Source organism: Vespa velutina, chromosome 8 (genome assembly GCF_912470025.1).
Source record: "Vespa velutina chromosome 8, iVesVel2.1, whole genome shotgun sequence".
In the NCBI taxonomy this organism is placed as follows: domain Eukaryota; kingdom Metazoa; phylum Arthropoda; class Insecta; order Hymenoptera; family Vespidae; genus Vespa; species Vespa velutina.
In genome coordinates this window covers 3,123,368-3,137,241 of record NC_062195.1, presented here as the reverse complement: position 1 = coordinate 3,137,241, position 13,874 = coordinate 3,123,368, and the positions used below count along the sequence as shown (strand labels likewise).

Genomic DNA, 13,874 nt, shown 5'->3' with positions numbered 1-13,874 from the left:
TTAAAATATTAAATATTTAATGATCGTACCAATGTATCTGATAAATAAGAAAGTCGTTTATCAAGCGGAAATATCTATATCATTGTCCCGATCTCACTCATTCGCTATCGTCTATTCATCGGTTTTTTTCTTTTTTTTTCTTCTTCCTTTCCTTTTCTTTTTTTTTTTCTTTCGTTTTTTTTTTTTTTTTGTTTTTTATTTATAAGCAAATACATGCACAAACACGTACTCGTGTGTAAATATTGTACGTGTCTATATGTTCAGAAGAATGTAAATAGCTGATAAATAGCTCACTAAACGATTCCACTTCGATGTTTTAAAGTTGGAAAGAGTATACGGATTATACTCTTCGGAGTGCAGTCGAACGTTAGAAAAGAGGAACAGAGAAAGGGGAGGGGGTAAAAAAAGAAGAAAGAAAAAGAAAAAACTTTTAACACGTCCTTTTGGAGGAAATCGTTCACCAGAGCGCTCATTAACACGTCGAAGTAACTCGTTTAAACTCATCACGTTCGTTCTCTTGTGCATTTCTCGAAAAGTGGAGTCTTAATGCGATAGTTAAAGTGAATTTTTATTACCGATCCGTTTCAAGTATCGATTTCTTTATCTTCGAAATTAGCTCCTGATGAAAATTAGTTAGCGTTAATACATTAGACACATGCATACGTTATTAAACTAATTGCAAAGACCGTGTGTAATTATAGTTAACGATATTGCATTCAACGATTGTAGAGTTTACAGTATGCATATGTGTATGGCGTAATGGTACACATATCATAATTTTCCATCAATGCTTCCTGGCGTCATCGTTCATACGAGAAACATAAACGTTCGAGGCATACGTACCTACGTACGTACGTGGCATAAATCGTGGGAAACTAGCACGGTGAAGGAATCGTGAGACGTGGGAATCGATATGACAGGCGAAAGGGCAAGTGGCAAGTCGTAATGACAAATTAATCCGAGGACGATTAATTAAAACGTATTAGAAGGCTCTCAGTCTTCTCCCTCGCACATCATTCTCTCTCTCTCTCTCTCTCTCTCTCTCTCTCTCTCACTCTTCCTTTCATTCTCTTTCTGACCATCCTAGCCCACGTCACGTGACGGGCATACGAACGAAGTGAACTCGATTCATCATGTTTTATGTCGCTGCCACATCGATGATAATAAATCCTTGTCAAGGTGAGTTCGGCCGCCGATGCTACTGCTACTGCTGCTACTGCTGCTGCTGCTGCTGCTGCTGCTGCTGCTACTGCTGCTGCTACTGTTGATGTTGCCTTCGTTCGAGGTTGTGGGAAAACGAAGATAGAGAAAGCGAGTGCGCACGCGCGTGTATATGTGTATAAGAGAGAGAGAGAGAGAGAGAGAGAGAGAAAGGAAAAAAGAGGAAGCATCAAGAGAGGTAATTCGTGATACCACGTTCCAGCATTTCGCCTGTGCCATTTTCTATAGAGATCCCAATCCACACACGGCCAAGTGTGTTTCTCTCTCACCTACCATTTTCCACCACCTGACCGCCGAGGAAGGTATACTAAATAATGATCTACGATGCTCCCATGAGATCTGAACCCTCACAACTATGCTCACGCATACCAACATGTTTACGAGTTCAGTGAAGATACATAGAAAGCATCATTTTCATCTGCACGTTACTAATACTACTACTACTACTACTACTACTACTACTACTACTACTACTACTACTACTACTACTACTATTACTACTATTACTGCATATGCGAGTGTGTAATTCAGACTCGTCATCTTTCCTTTTGCTCTATTTATTCATATTTCTTTCATTCCTTTTTCTGTCTCTTTTTCTACTTTTACCTCTCTTTCTTTTTGTTTTGTTTTTGTTTTATTTTTTTTTCGTTTCTTCTTTTTCCTTCCTTTTTTTCTTTTCTTTTCTTTTTCTCCCTTGTCCCTCTTCATCCAACTTTTACTCAGGAGCTTTTTCTTTTTCTTCTTTTTTTTTTTTTTTTTATATCATAAAACAAGATATTCCACTTACACCCTTTGTCTATCTCATATATACAATAGTTCGTGCGCTCGGATTAAAGAAATAAATTATAATTGAAATAATAAATGAAGGTTATAACAAAGAGATCGAATGGTATATCAAAGGCTATATCGAGCATTCATTGAATATTAATCTATTCTTTTCTCGTGGGTAAAGAAGAGACACAAGAAAAGCCGATGGACTGGAAAGTCCAGGGTGGTAGTGTGTCGTTTTAAAGGGGTAGCGAAAAGATCGAAGTATGTAATTCTTGAATCTCGAGGGATTTCAGATCCGCATATATGCTCTCGTATATGCAATCGAAATGTCGCCGGTCGCATTTCCACGTATAACGTTCCGGTAACCTCTATGTATAGAGCGAGAAGAAATACATTATTTCCAGTATAATATATTCCAAGCAGGCCATATATACCGTTCGTACTGCTCGAGTAAGAGAGAACCCGCATCAAAATCGCATTAGATAGCCTCTCGTCCTCTTTTTCGTCATGAACCTTTTTTCTTTTTTTTTCTTTCATTTCTTTTTCTCCCCCTTCTATTTTTTTTTTTTCCATTGCTTTGTTTATTTTTTTTTTCTTCTTTTTTTTCTTTTTTTGAACGACCCTTTTCTAATCCATTACGTAGTATTTTTTTTAATCCTTAAGATAGAATCGTCCTCGATTTTTTTCGAGAGAAAATAACAAGACACAATCTATTGTTTTGATCAATTTTTTGAAAATCCATCGACGACGTACTATTTATATACCATTTGTTATTTCTCGCGTGATAAAGTCTCGTACAAATCAATGACAACGAAGTTTCAAGCTTGCACGATTATTATTGATTGATGTAATCAAGGCGAATACTAATTATTGTAAATTAAATTCATAAGAAATGATCATACCGCAGAAGATTTATTTTCGAATTTCATCGATGATTGCAATTTACTTTATATGTTTATCGAAATAATGTTATAGTCTCCTCATGGTATGATCGGTTGTTCCACTACCGTGAGAGTTTTATAATTATGAATCATTAATAAGTTCTCATTATCGAATTAATAAATATTATAATTATTATTATTATTATTATTATTATTATTATTATTATTATTATTATTGTTATTACGGATATTATAAATTCATGTATAATTATAGAACCGTCGTTGATATAATCGATATGCGTGTATGCATTTAATTTTAAAAGAACGAGAAAGAGCGCGAAAGAAAATAAAAATTAATTTCTTTTCGGTTGATCGTTTTGTTATTAGCTTCTTTTATTTTTCACTTTATCATCATCCACTAACTGGACATTTTATCTGACTATGGGTGAATATTCCAACACGTATGATCGCATGTCCTCAAACGTACCATATGCATGTAGAACGATTCTATCACTACTGTTAGAATATTTATGCACAATTCGTGTCGCGACAGTACGCGTTGCTTCCGCCTGCTTCCGAAACTATGCAAAATATCGTGATGTTCGTGTTTGAACGTTTTATCGTTCGTTTGCTATCGAAGTCATACGTCTGCGATAAGTACCTCGATCGAATGTTCGAATGCGATACATACAATTTTGGCATTATAAACGAGTCCAACGATTCGATGCATTTCACTGCATCGATTCTAAAGCTTTTCCCCGTCCACGTGACTTGAAACCACGACAAAATCGGGAATAATTTTCATTTTTAGAGATATGAAAATATCGTTTAAATCGTTTTATACGTTATCAAGAGAAAATGAAAAATTTAATGATTGAACCTTCGAATGTTATTTTTTTTGAAAAATTTGCTTTTTCTCTTATTTTTTCTTTTTTTTTTTTTTTTCTTTCTTTTTCTACACGATATCACGAATAAATAATTTAGATTAATATTTATTTCAATCATAAACGTTCCTTCTATATATATATATATATATATATATATATATATATATATATATATATATATATATATATATTACAAATTTATCAACGATCTTTCTTTTTCTTTCTTTCTTTTTTATTATCCTTTTTCTTTTTATATATCAGCCGAATGAAGATTTATAAGGGCGTGCTTTATCAACGATCAAAAGTGACGGAAAATTCTTTTTGGATTTATCCGACGATTATCATTGTTTCGTTTTATTATCTTCGACGAAAAAACTTTTCGTTTCTATTCTCTCTCTTTCTCTCTCTCTCTCTCTCTCTCTCTCTCTCTCTCTCTCTCTCTCTTTGTCTATTTCTCTTATATATAATCTTTGTTGAAGCACGATGTAACAATTTTCTTTTTCTATTCCGATACGAATTTATCGGTAGATATCGCGTGAAGAAGAAAAATCTTTTGGGAAGATTTTGCGATCGTAGCCATGATACTACGTTATCGATAAACAATCGGTTCGAAGCCGTCGTTTTAGCGGGATGCACGAGGAGATAAGCGCTCTTTCCGGAATCGTCGCACGTACAGCACTCCTCGTATCGCTTAACGATCCGTACACGCACACGTAGTACGCTCTACTCTGTTGAGAGAACTTTCTATCTTCCTCTCTCTCTCTCTCTCTCTTTCTCTCTCTCTCTCTCTCTCTCTCTCACACACACACATACACACCTTTCTCTCACCGAGGATCTAAAGGTACTCTCGTGTACTTACTATCAGTAAGAACAGCACGGAATTCATATTTGTTGAGATCGAATGTTACCATGAAATGTAACTTCTCACGATGCTTACCCTTAAATTAAAGAGTTAGAGAAGAATACCAATCTCTCTCTCTCTCTCTCTCTCTCTCTCTATATATATATATATATATATATATATATATATATATATATATCGTTCTATCTTTCTTATCACTCTCGCTATCTTTAAAAATCCAGAATATTAATTATAATTTAATTAAAAATTGTACTAGCAATACATTGACGATTTTACGATTAGTTGACAACTTTATATTTGCCTCAGTTTGTAATTCAATTTTTTTTATTAATTTTTTCACTTTCGTTCGATTCGAACGATTGGTGATATTTTAAATAAAACTTTTAAATCTCATTTCTCTCTTTTTTTCTTTTTCTATATTCCTTGCGTCACGTTTTTCAATGGTGAATTATTTTTCACGGAAAAATTTTTTTCCATTTCTTTTTCCTTTCCATTTGGTGACATTATCTGTAAGGAAGGAAACGTGATCGATTTCGGGATTTCTCGTAGGCTAGTTGTGTGACGTAACAGGAGGCGCGTAATTTAGACGATTCTCAACGTTGGTCAGCGAAAACGGTCAACTCGAAACTCGGCATGAATTCGAAATCATTTGGTGAATCGTGCTGAGTTCAGGAATGAGAAGCAATCCTAAGTAAAAGGGATACGATATATTCCATTAGCAAGATATTAACATACGTTAGTTGTACGATACGATAAAAGTTTCCTTTCGAATTAAATAGCTTATCGTCATTCTTCAAAACTTCGTTTACTTTTTCTTATACTTCTTGTTCATTCTTACTTTTATCTTAACGATCAACGATCAATGATTTTCCTTTCCATAATCTGTCAAATGGTAAAATAAAAAATAAAAAAAAAAAAAGACATAAAAAAAATAATAAAAGTCAATATAACGTAAAATTATAATAATAAAAATATATCTCATTCTATCTCGATACAATAGAAATTATTATAACAAAGATTAAATATCATTCGATATTAATATTTTTATACTAGTCGATTAATATCACGTATTTCGATGTAACGTTATTCAAAGTAAATACTTCCTTGGCTATATCTATTTCATTTTCTCTAACTTTTGGAATACGTACTACCTTCTATCAGTACTAACCACAATAGGAAATACAAATAGGATTTCGTTCGAAAACGTTGGTAAGCATGTTTTGAACTCTGAAGGAGTATTATGCCACGGACACGTAGACACAATGGGTCGGTGGTATAACGTCGTTTAAATTTCCCGTTTTCAGGAGAAACTTTACGGTAAAGTCCGTAGTTCTTGTCAGCTAATATACAAACTTCGTTAGGTGAATATTCGAACGTTAGAATGTGCTCGACGTCATGGCGAGTAAGGGACACGTCATCAACCTGTAGACGTCGACACTTTCCTTAACACAGCGTTATTACAAATATACACACGTGTTTAACGTAATTAGAGTAACCCTTTATCGTAGAACGAACATATAGATGAACGTAATAGATTCCTTGATAGTTTGTAGAAATTACAATGGATGTTAGTGGTGTTCTATCGTGATTATTATTACCCGTCTCGAGAATTCTAAGAATAGAATAAGAAGGGGACCAGGAAAGAATGGAAGAAGAAGAAGAAGAAGAAGAAGAAGAACGAGAACGTAGAAACGAGACAAGATAATTAACATCCCCTGGAGGGTTTAATAATTATTAACGATCCAAAACAAATCTCTGTTGAACGATAATTTTCTACGGATATAAACAGTTAAGAGAAATTATAACAATAATTCCTTGAGAAACTTAGTAATTGGTCGCAACGGATTCCAAGTGTACGAAGCTTTCTAAGATAAACGTCTATTGAAACTTTTAAGTATCATTGTTAACTAAGCCGAAGATCAACGCTTAGCTTTTGAACAAACGAAAAGAGTAGAGAGAGAGAGAGAGAGAGAGAGAGAGAGAAAGAAAGAAAGAAAGAAAATAAAGGCAATTCTTCTCTCTAAGCGGATCGAAGGTGTTCTCGATTCTTCAAGAAATTTCTATTTTTTTATCGATTGAGTCCAATCAACAGAATTCTCTCTCTCTCTTTCTCTCTCTCTCTATCTCTCTCTCTTTCTTTCTTTTTTTCTTACTCCTGATTATTAGACTATTTAAGCAGCATGCATTATTCTCTTAAACGTGTAAACCATTTATTATATTGTTCTCTTCGATAGATCCAAAAGAAGGATTAAAGCAACTTAGAAAGTAGTAAGTTCGATTTTGGAAGTCAGTGACTTTGGTTCTTCGTAAATTAGTTTGTTCGCATTTGAAGCATCCTCTCGGGGCAAGTTGATAGATCTTCGGGCTATCCTCTTGCAAGCAGATAGTTCTTAGGACGATACTCTCGCGTAACTCGATGCGTCACTTTCTCTCTCTCTCTCTCTCTCTCTCTCTCTCTCTCCCTCTCTCTTTCTCTATCTATCTCTATCTCTATCTCTTTCTCCATCTCTCTTCTTCTTCTTCTCTCGTTCGTACCTATTCTCGATGGATCAACAAAAGTTAACGGGCGCAATTACCGCGGCTTTCTAAGTTTCAAACCTCTCCTTCCGTATTGATTGAATTGCTTTTAGGTAGACCAAGTTCCAAACCGATTTCGATAGCTCGAAACATCAGAGATACATACTCTATCTATTTCTCAGAGAGAATGCAATTTCTACTTACGCTTATATCATCGATATTCGAGTCCATCGTCACATCGAATTATCAAACGCAGCTGGAAGACTCATATCTCTCTCTCTCTCTCTCTCTCTCTCTCTCTTATGCTCTATCTCTTTCTCATGCGAAATGGAATTTGATTAGATCGTTTCTAAGAACGTTCAAGTTTCTTATCATCGAAAAGAAAAAGGGAAGGAAAAGATCCTAGAAGAAAAAGTGAATGAACGAATAGAAGTTTCCCCATATCGTTCTTTCACCTTTAAACGATCGTCAAGTATATCCAACGAAGCTCCATTTCCAACTCTTATTCAGCGGTTACTGAACGGCGTCCAATTAGAAAAAAAAAAAAAAAAAAAAACTTAGAGTCGAGAGAGCTTTCAAATAAGAGATGACCTTTATCCAAGAGCTTTAGCCCACTGATACGATCCCTTTACTCCAATGTCTCTCTTAAGGATTACGTATTTCAAGATATCGCATCGTTTAACCCTTTACGCATTCACTCCTTAAATCCCCATTCGACATCTTGTTTCATCCATGTAATAGTTCATTTTTACATAGTTATCATTCATACATTGTGTAATTATGAGTTGAGTATTAATTTTGACATAGAATTATCTACATGCGTAAAGTAAAAAGCTTATTCTAATTAACGTATTCATCGTCAAAACAAAAAAATGTATTTCGACAATATCGTATATTAAAAGAGAATAATAGAATACCGAATTGCATTGCAGTATTGAATTGCACAAAAACGTGATGTAAATAAAAGAAACATCGCGTGATGTAAAGTCACTCAGTAACGATACACCGGAGACCATAATGGCGGTGAATGGGTTAAAATAATCGTGAAAAAAATATTGAAGAGTCGTTTGTAAAATTGTCATTTATTTTTGTATATAGAACGAAAAAAAAAGGAAACAAAAAATAAATAAATATATATATATATATATATATATATATATATATATATATCTGGATAAAGGATGTCGCTTGAAATTGATAATAATACGAAAAACGATAATACGTTGTACGATACTTCTTTGCGAATGAGAAAACGTAAAGATGATCCCTTTGAAATGAGAAAACAAGACTATTGATAGATTTGAGTGAAGGAAACGAGAAAAGAAAAATATGAATGTAACGTATGCATGAGAGCTATTGCGTTCATTGAAACATCGACTGATACAACAACGCTTGGAGTCGAGATCATACGTATGTAAAGCCATGGGCAACCATAAAAAAGGTTTACGAGCAGTAAAAATCCGACAGCCGTGCGCACTTCCTAGCCGTCTGTGTTCACATGGTAGAGTGGATAAAATATAGATACTCGAGCTTGCGCGTTGCCTTCTATTTCTTTTTCTCTTTTTATTTTTACCCTTTTCGATTTCTCTTTTCGCTTCGCTATTTCTCTCCATTTATTCGATACATGTGGTGGAACAAAAGGCTGCGTAATGATCCGTCGGAAGTGTTTCATTTTATTGCAAACGAAAAGAAATAAAAGGGACGTGAAATTTTTGCACGATAAATTCGCGGGTAATAAATATTTACGCGTGTTTCTTTCTTTTCTCTTGTTTTTTTTTCTTTTTTTTTTCCTTTTTTTTTTTTTTTTTGTTTGTCTTTTTCGTCAACGAACAAATTTTTTTCGTCGTTGCTCCTCGAAAAAACCATACATACATAACTTGTTTCTTTTCTTGCGTTAAAATTCCTGTGTTTTCGTTATCTTTTCTATCATCCTCGCCCTCTCTCTCTCTCTCTTTTCCTCTAGTATGAATCATTACTCACGAAGATCGATCATTTTTTTTCGTGTCACTTTTTTTTTCGATGAGATCAGCCTGAAAAGTTATCGATCTCGATAAAAGTCCTTTCGTATTTCTTCTTACAGACATTCTCGTAAAGAAACTTGTATCTTAATCCCAGGATAGAAGTTGGCCTGCATACGCGTATAGATCTATAGAAGGATTCAATTAATCATAGATACAAGTTTGAAGTGGTTCACGAACAAGATGATTGGTCCGTGAGAAGCCTCAAGGGATATTCCGAAGAGTACGAGAGAGATGGCAATAGGTATGAGAGACCAGTATACCGTAGGATATTCGTTCCAAAATTGTCACGATGATAAATCGTGCTTGTATCATATGTGCGCGAGAGCGTGCACGCGTGTGTGTGTTTCGAAAGCACCGAGCAAAAAAAAAAAAAACAAAAATAAAAACAAAAAAAAAAGACAAAAAAAGAATATTCATGTTGTTCGTAGTAAAATCAAAATTATTCTATGCGGTTGTTAAATTCGTAAAAATGAAATTATTAATTTTCATTACTTTCCTTTTTGTCTGTTATTTCTCTCTCTCTCTCTCTCTCTCTCTCTCTCTCTCTCTCTCTCTCTTTCCCATTTATAAATAAAACTTCGTAAAGTTTCATTGCTTATACGTGTTAGTTCATTGATACGTAACATCGATGTTGGGAGTTCTTTTTAGCTCGAGAATACACGGCAGAGAGGTTATAAATAATACCTTCAAGCTTTTGAAATCGTATACCATCGACACTGGTTGAGTTACGATTTTACGGTATTGAAGAAGAATACACGAAAAATCGTAGGATTATCTCGAGGAAAAATTCGGTGACGCGTCGATAATATATCGTATATTCTTTAGTGAACACTTTTTTACGAAGTTCTTTCTATCTTTTCTTTTTTCTTTTTTCTTTTTATTTTTTTTTTTTTTTTTTTTTCTTTCATTCACGAGTTAATCCCACGCTCTCCGATCTCATTCTTATTGTTATAATTTTCTTTTCACTTTTCTTTTCTTCCTAGAATTTTTTTTTTCTTCCTCGTAACCCTAGGATTCCCTACGTCCCGTTCGAAAGTTAATACTTAATTTCATTTATTATTATTATTATTATTATTTTTTTTTTTTTTTTTTTTTTCAATTGCATACGAAGGAATTGTGTAAAATAACGATTATCGTTGAAAGTCGCGAGATCTTTTAATGGATGACGACACATCGAGAAAATGAGAAGAACCGACGAATGAGACTTTTGTAATTTCCCTCGTGTGCTATTCGTCAGGCACTTAACCACACGATCCTAAAAGTACTTCGTGAAACTACGAGAACTTCTCTTTTCTCTCTCTCTCTCTTTCTCATAGGTGACGTGAAAGCTGCACTACTAACTTCATATGAATGAAAGCAGCAACGCGTATTTCGTATATCGAAATATTTATCCATATGTATGTATGTATGCATGTATGTATGTATGTATGTACGTATGTACGTATGTACGTATGTACATAGTTATATAAACAAAGTTTGAATGCATTCATATTCTTCGACATATCGACGTTTTCGGTAATCAGTCAACTAGATAAATCACTTTTTAATTGTTAACTAAACAAATTTTTTTATGTTTTATACATAAAACCCAAAAGGATTATTCAATCATTTTTTTTTTTAATGAATCTGTTATATTTTAATAGTATCACAGAGTATTTTATAGAAATGAAAATGTCTGTCATGGTAGCCATACTATTGAAAGTTCCACTTTGGCAAATATAGAGTTGAGTTTGCAGTAGTCGACAGAGTGAAAAACAAATATTGTCTGATGCTTAGAACAGGCAGGAAGACATGCAAGAGAGGCAGAGATGCAAGAGGAAATCGTATCAGTGTAGGAACATTTTGGTGAAACTGCACCGAGCCGCGGAACGAACGTATCATTATCCTTCGTCGCCAAGGTCCATTAGAAACTAAATGTGCTACGTTCCGGCTGGTAAACATCCATGCTGCTACGAGAAACCTGACTGATTGCGTGGATACGGTAATTGTGCGCCCAGTTACAGAATCAACTATACTGGGTAGGAGAGTAGAAAGTAATCAAAAGCTACAGACACGTGTGAAGGAAACAGAAAGAGAGAGAGAGAGAGAGAGAGAGAGAGAAATATGGTAGAAAAGAAGAAAATGATAAAATTAAAAAAAGAGAGAGAAAGAGGGAGAGAGAGAGAGAGAGAGATGTGGAGGAGGGATAAAGATAGAAATATGGTAGGAAAGCAAAAAATAAAAAGAAAGGGATAGGAAGAAAAAAAAAGAGAACAATAAGAGAATCTAGCAAATTTTACAAAATAATTATATCCATTTAAATCCTTGCCTTTTTCTGTATTTTAAAATCACCCTGTTAATTATTTTTAATGCATACGGTTGCTTTTGTAAAGACATTCCACAAAAGCAAGTTGATCTTACTGTGTTACCATGTTTTGAAGAAAAGAAGAAAAATGAAAAAGACAAAAAGGAAAAAAGAGAAAATAAAAAAGAAAGAAACAGAAAAAAAATTTACAAGAGAAACAGAAACTCAAAGAGAAAATGGATGACCTGCGATATCCGTTCGAATCCATTGTCATTTTATCATATCGTGTCTTATGGAAGAAAGAAATTCTATTATGTGAATGGAAAAAGATAAGTATATTTAAAAGTATTCTTCGTAATAAACGAAATATAATACTTATGTGTAAGGAAAATTAATATTATGAACGAAGCATGAGAAAGGGAGTAGTGCTTACGTCGTAAGTAACATTCATGAAACTCAGCTACGTTTGTCATAACATTCTACCATCAACAGAATTTATTTTCCGTGAATATTGTTGTACAGTAATAATATGCGGTTGAATTTATTTCCATTATAATATATCGTATCGTACGAATATAAATTCGTATTGTTCCACGTGATATGTCAAACGAAAATGATTTCCTTCTCGCAACTCGCCGCATTTAGATTGGTTCCTTGATATCGTCGAAACTCGAACCCATGAAAACGCTGATTGCTTGGAGTACATCCGACGAAAACAACTGTATATATATAAATGCACACACGAACACATACATATACGATACACATATCTCTGATTATTTCATAATTTTTTTTAGAAAGACATTCGAGAATATCAAATTCGCACAATTAATTGCTTATGCTTAATTATCGAAAACCATATAACATCGAAGCCCATGATCATAAATAGCATCAAGTTAACTTGGTCATATAATTAATCAATCAACTTCGATCTAATTAATGTTGAGTAGTCAAGCAACGATCATAATATATCACTTGTTGACTCGAATGACATTTATTGAATTGGTGAAAGCTTTAAAAGTTCGATCGAATGTTTTGCGAGAGAAAAAAAAAGCAAAAAAAGAAAAACGAAACAAAACAAAAAAAAAAAAAAGAAAAAAGGAAGAAAAAAAAACTCGACGTTGGTATATATCTATCAGATATTTTGGTTAAAACAGTTTAGTATAAACTTTGATTATGTTAGTACGTAAATTGTTGAATTTAATACCAAGTAGATACGGAAAAGACTCGAATGAGTGATTACATATAAATGGAGAGTCGAGAAAGAGAAACAGAAACGGAAACAGAAACAAAGAGAGAGAGAGAGAGAAAGAGAGAAATGGAGAGCTTCGTACTCTCATTCTCTTTCTCTTTCTCTTTCTCTTTCTCTCTTTCTTTCTCTCTCTCTCTCTCTCTCTCTCTCTCTCTCTCTCTCTTCCTCTTTATGAAAATAAAGAGAAGGAAGGGCAATAAGAGAAGAAGAAAGTAGGAAACGTGAAAAAAAGGTAGTAGTCACCGTGTATACGGAGAATCTGTTTTAGCCCAGTAGAAGCTGTAGCGAGATAATTATCCCTCTGCTTCTGAAAACGTTATTTACGCTGCCCCGGCTGTGTGCCATCATCAAACCACCACTACTACTAACATAACTACTGTTACTGATGTTACTACTAGAACTGTTAGCTTAGTCGTATACTTAATTTCTGACAAATTTAACCTTTTAGTCTTTTCGTCCAGCATGAATATATATATATTTTTTTTTTTACAAACTCTAAAGGTGTTGTCGTATAGAATGATGATAATGACAAAAGAGGGGGAGGGAAGAGGGGGAAGTTCTTTTATTTCTTCCTATAATACATTGTGAAAGAGATTGTCAAACGAATGAACGAACGAAAACCGGGAAAGAGTGGTTCGAACGAAAAAAAAAAAAAAAAAAGGAAAGTAGGGAGAGCAGGAGGAGGAGGAGGAGGAGGAGGAGGAAAAAGAATAGGGGATCAAAAAAAAAGGAAGAAAAAGAAAGGAAGTAGGGAAAACGAAAAGGTAGAGAAAATGTATAACCAGCCTTTGTGCTATTGACACCTTTATAACTGCTGATCCCTCCTTTATCGGGATTTTTTCCCTACTTTGACATCGGCTTCGTTTTACCAAACGGAAACCATCGTAATTACTATTGGACCAAGGTTTGATCTTTTCATTTTTTTTCTTTTTCTTTTTTTTCTTTTTTTTTTCCTCTATCTCTCTTCCTCCTTTTTCTTTCTCTTTTTCTTTCTCTTATTCGACTTTTATCTTTTAAGATATTTTTATATTTCTCATTGCATTGTCCTTGCCGATCGATCGAATTAGCATTAATTGCTTCGATATGGAAAATGGAAAAAATTCTTGATAAGGAGGGTTACAGAATTTTTTAAATTACGCTCTATATTATTTATCATCGCGGAACATTCGAAGAATTTA

At 34.0% G+C, this 13,874-nt stretch overlaps 1 protein-coding gene across 20 annotated transcripts in view; it reads left to right on the top strand.

Moving 5' to 3' along the window:
* The window catches only part of LOC124951361, a 166,955-nt gene that overhangs the window by 17,665 nt on the left and 135,416 nt on the right, over nt 1-13,874 (top strand). For 2 of the 20 annotated variants that reach the window (XM_047499670.1, XM_047499655.1), the window contains exon 2: nt 9,220-9,401. The exons of the other annotated variants lie outside the window; for them this stretch is intronic. The gene's annotated coding sequence lies outside the window, so the exon portion shown is untranslated. The remainder of the gene's footprint in view (nt 1-9,219; nt 9,402-13,874) is intronic. 20 annotated transcript variants of the gene reach the window in all.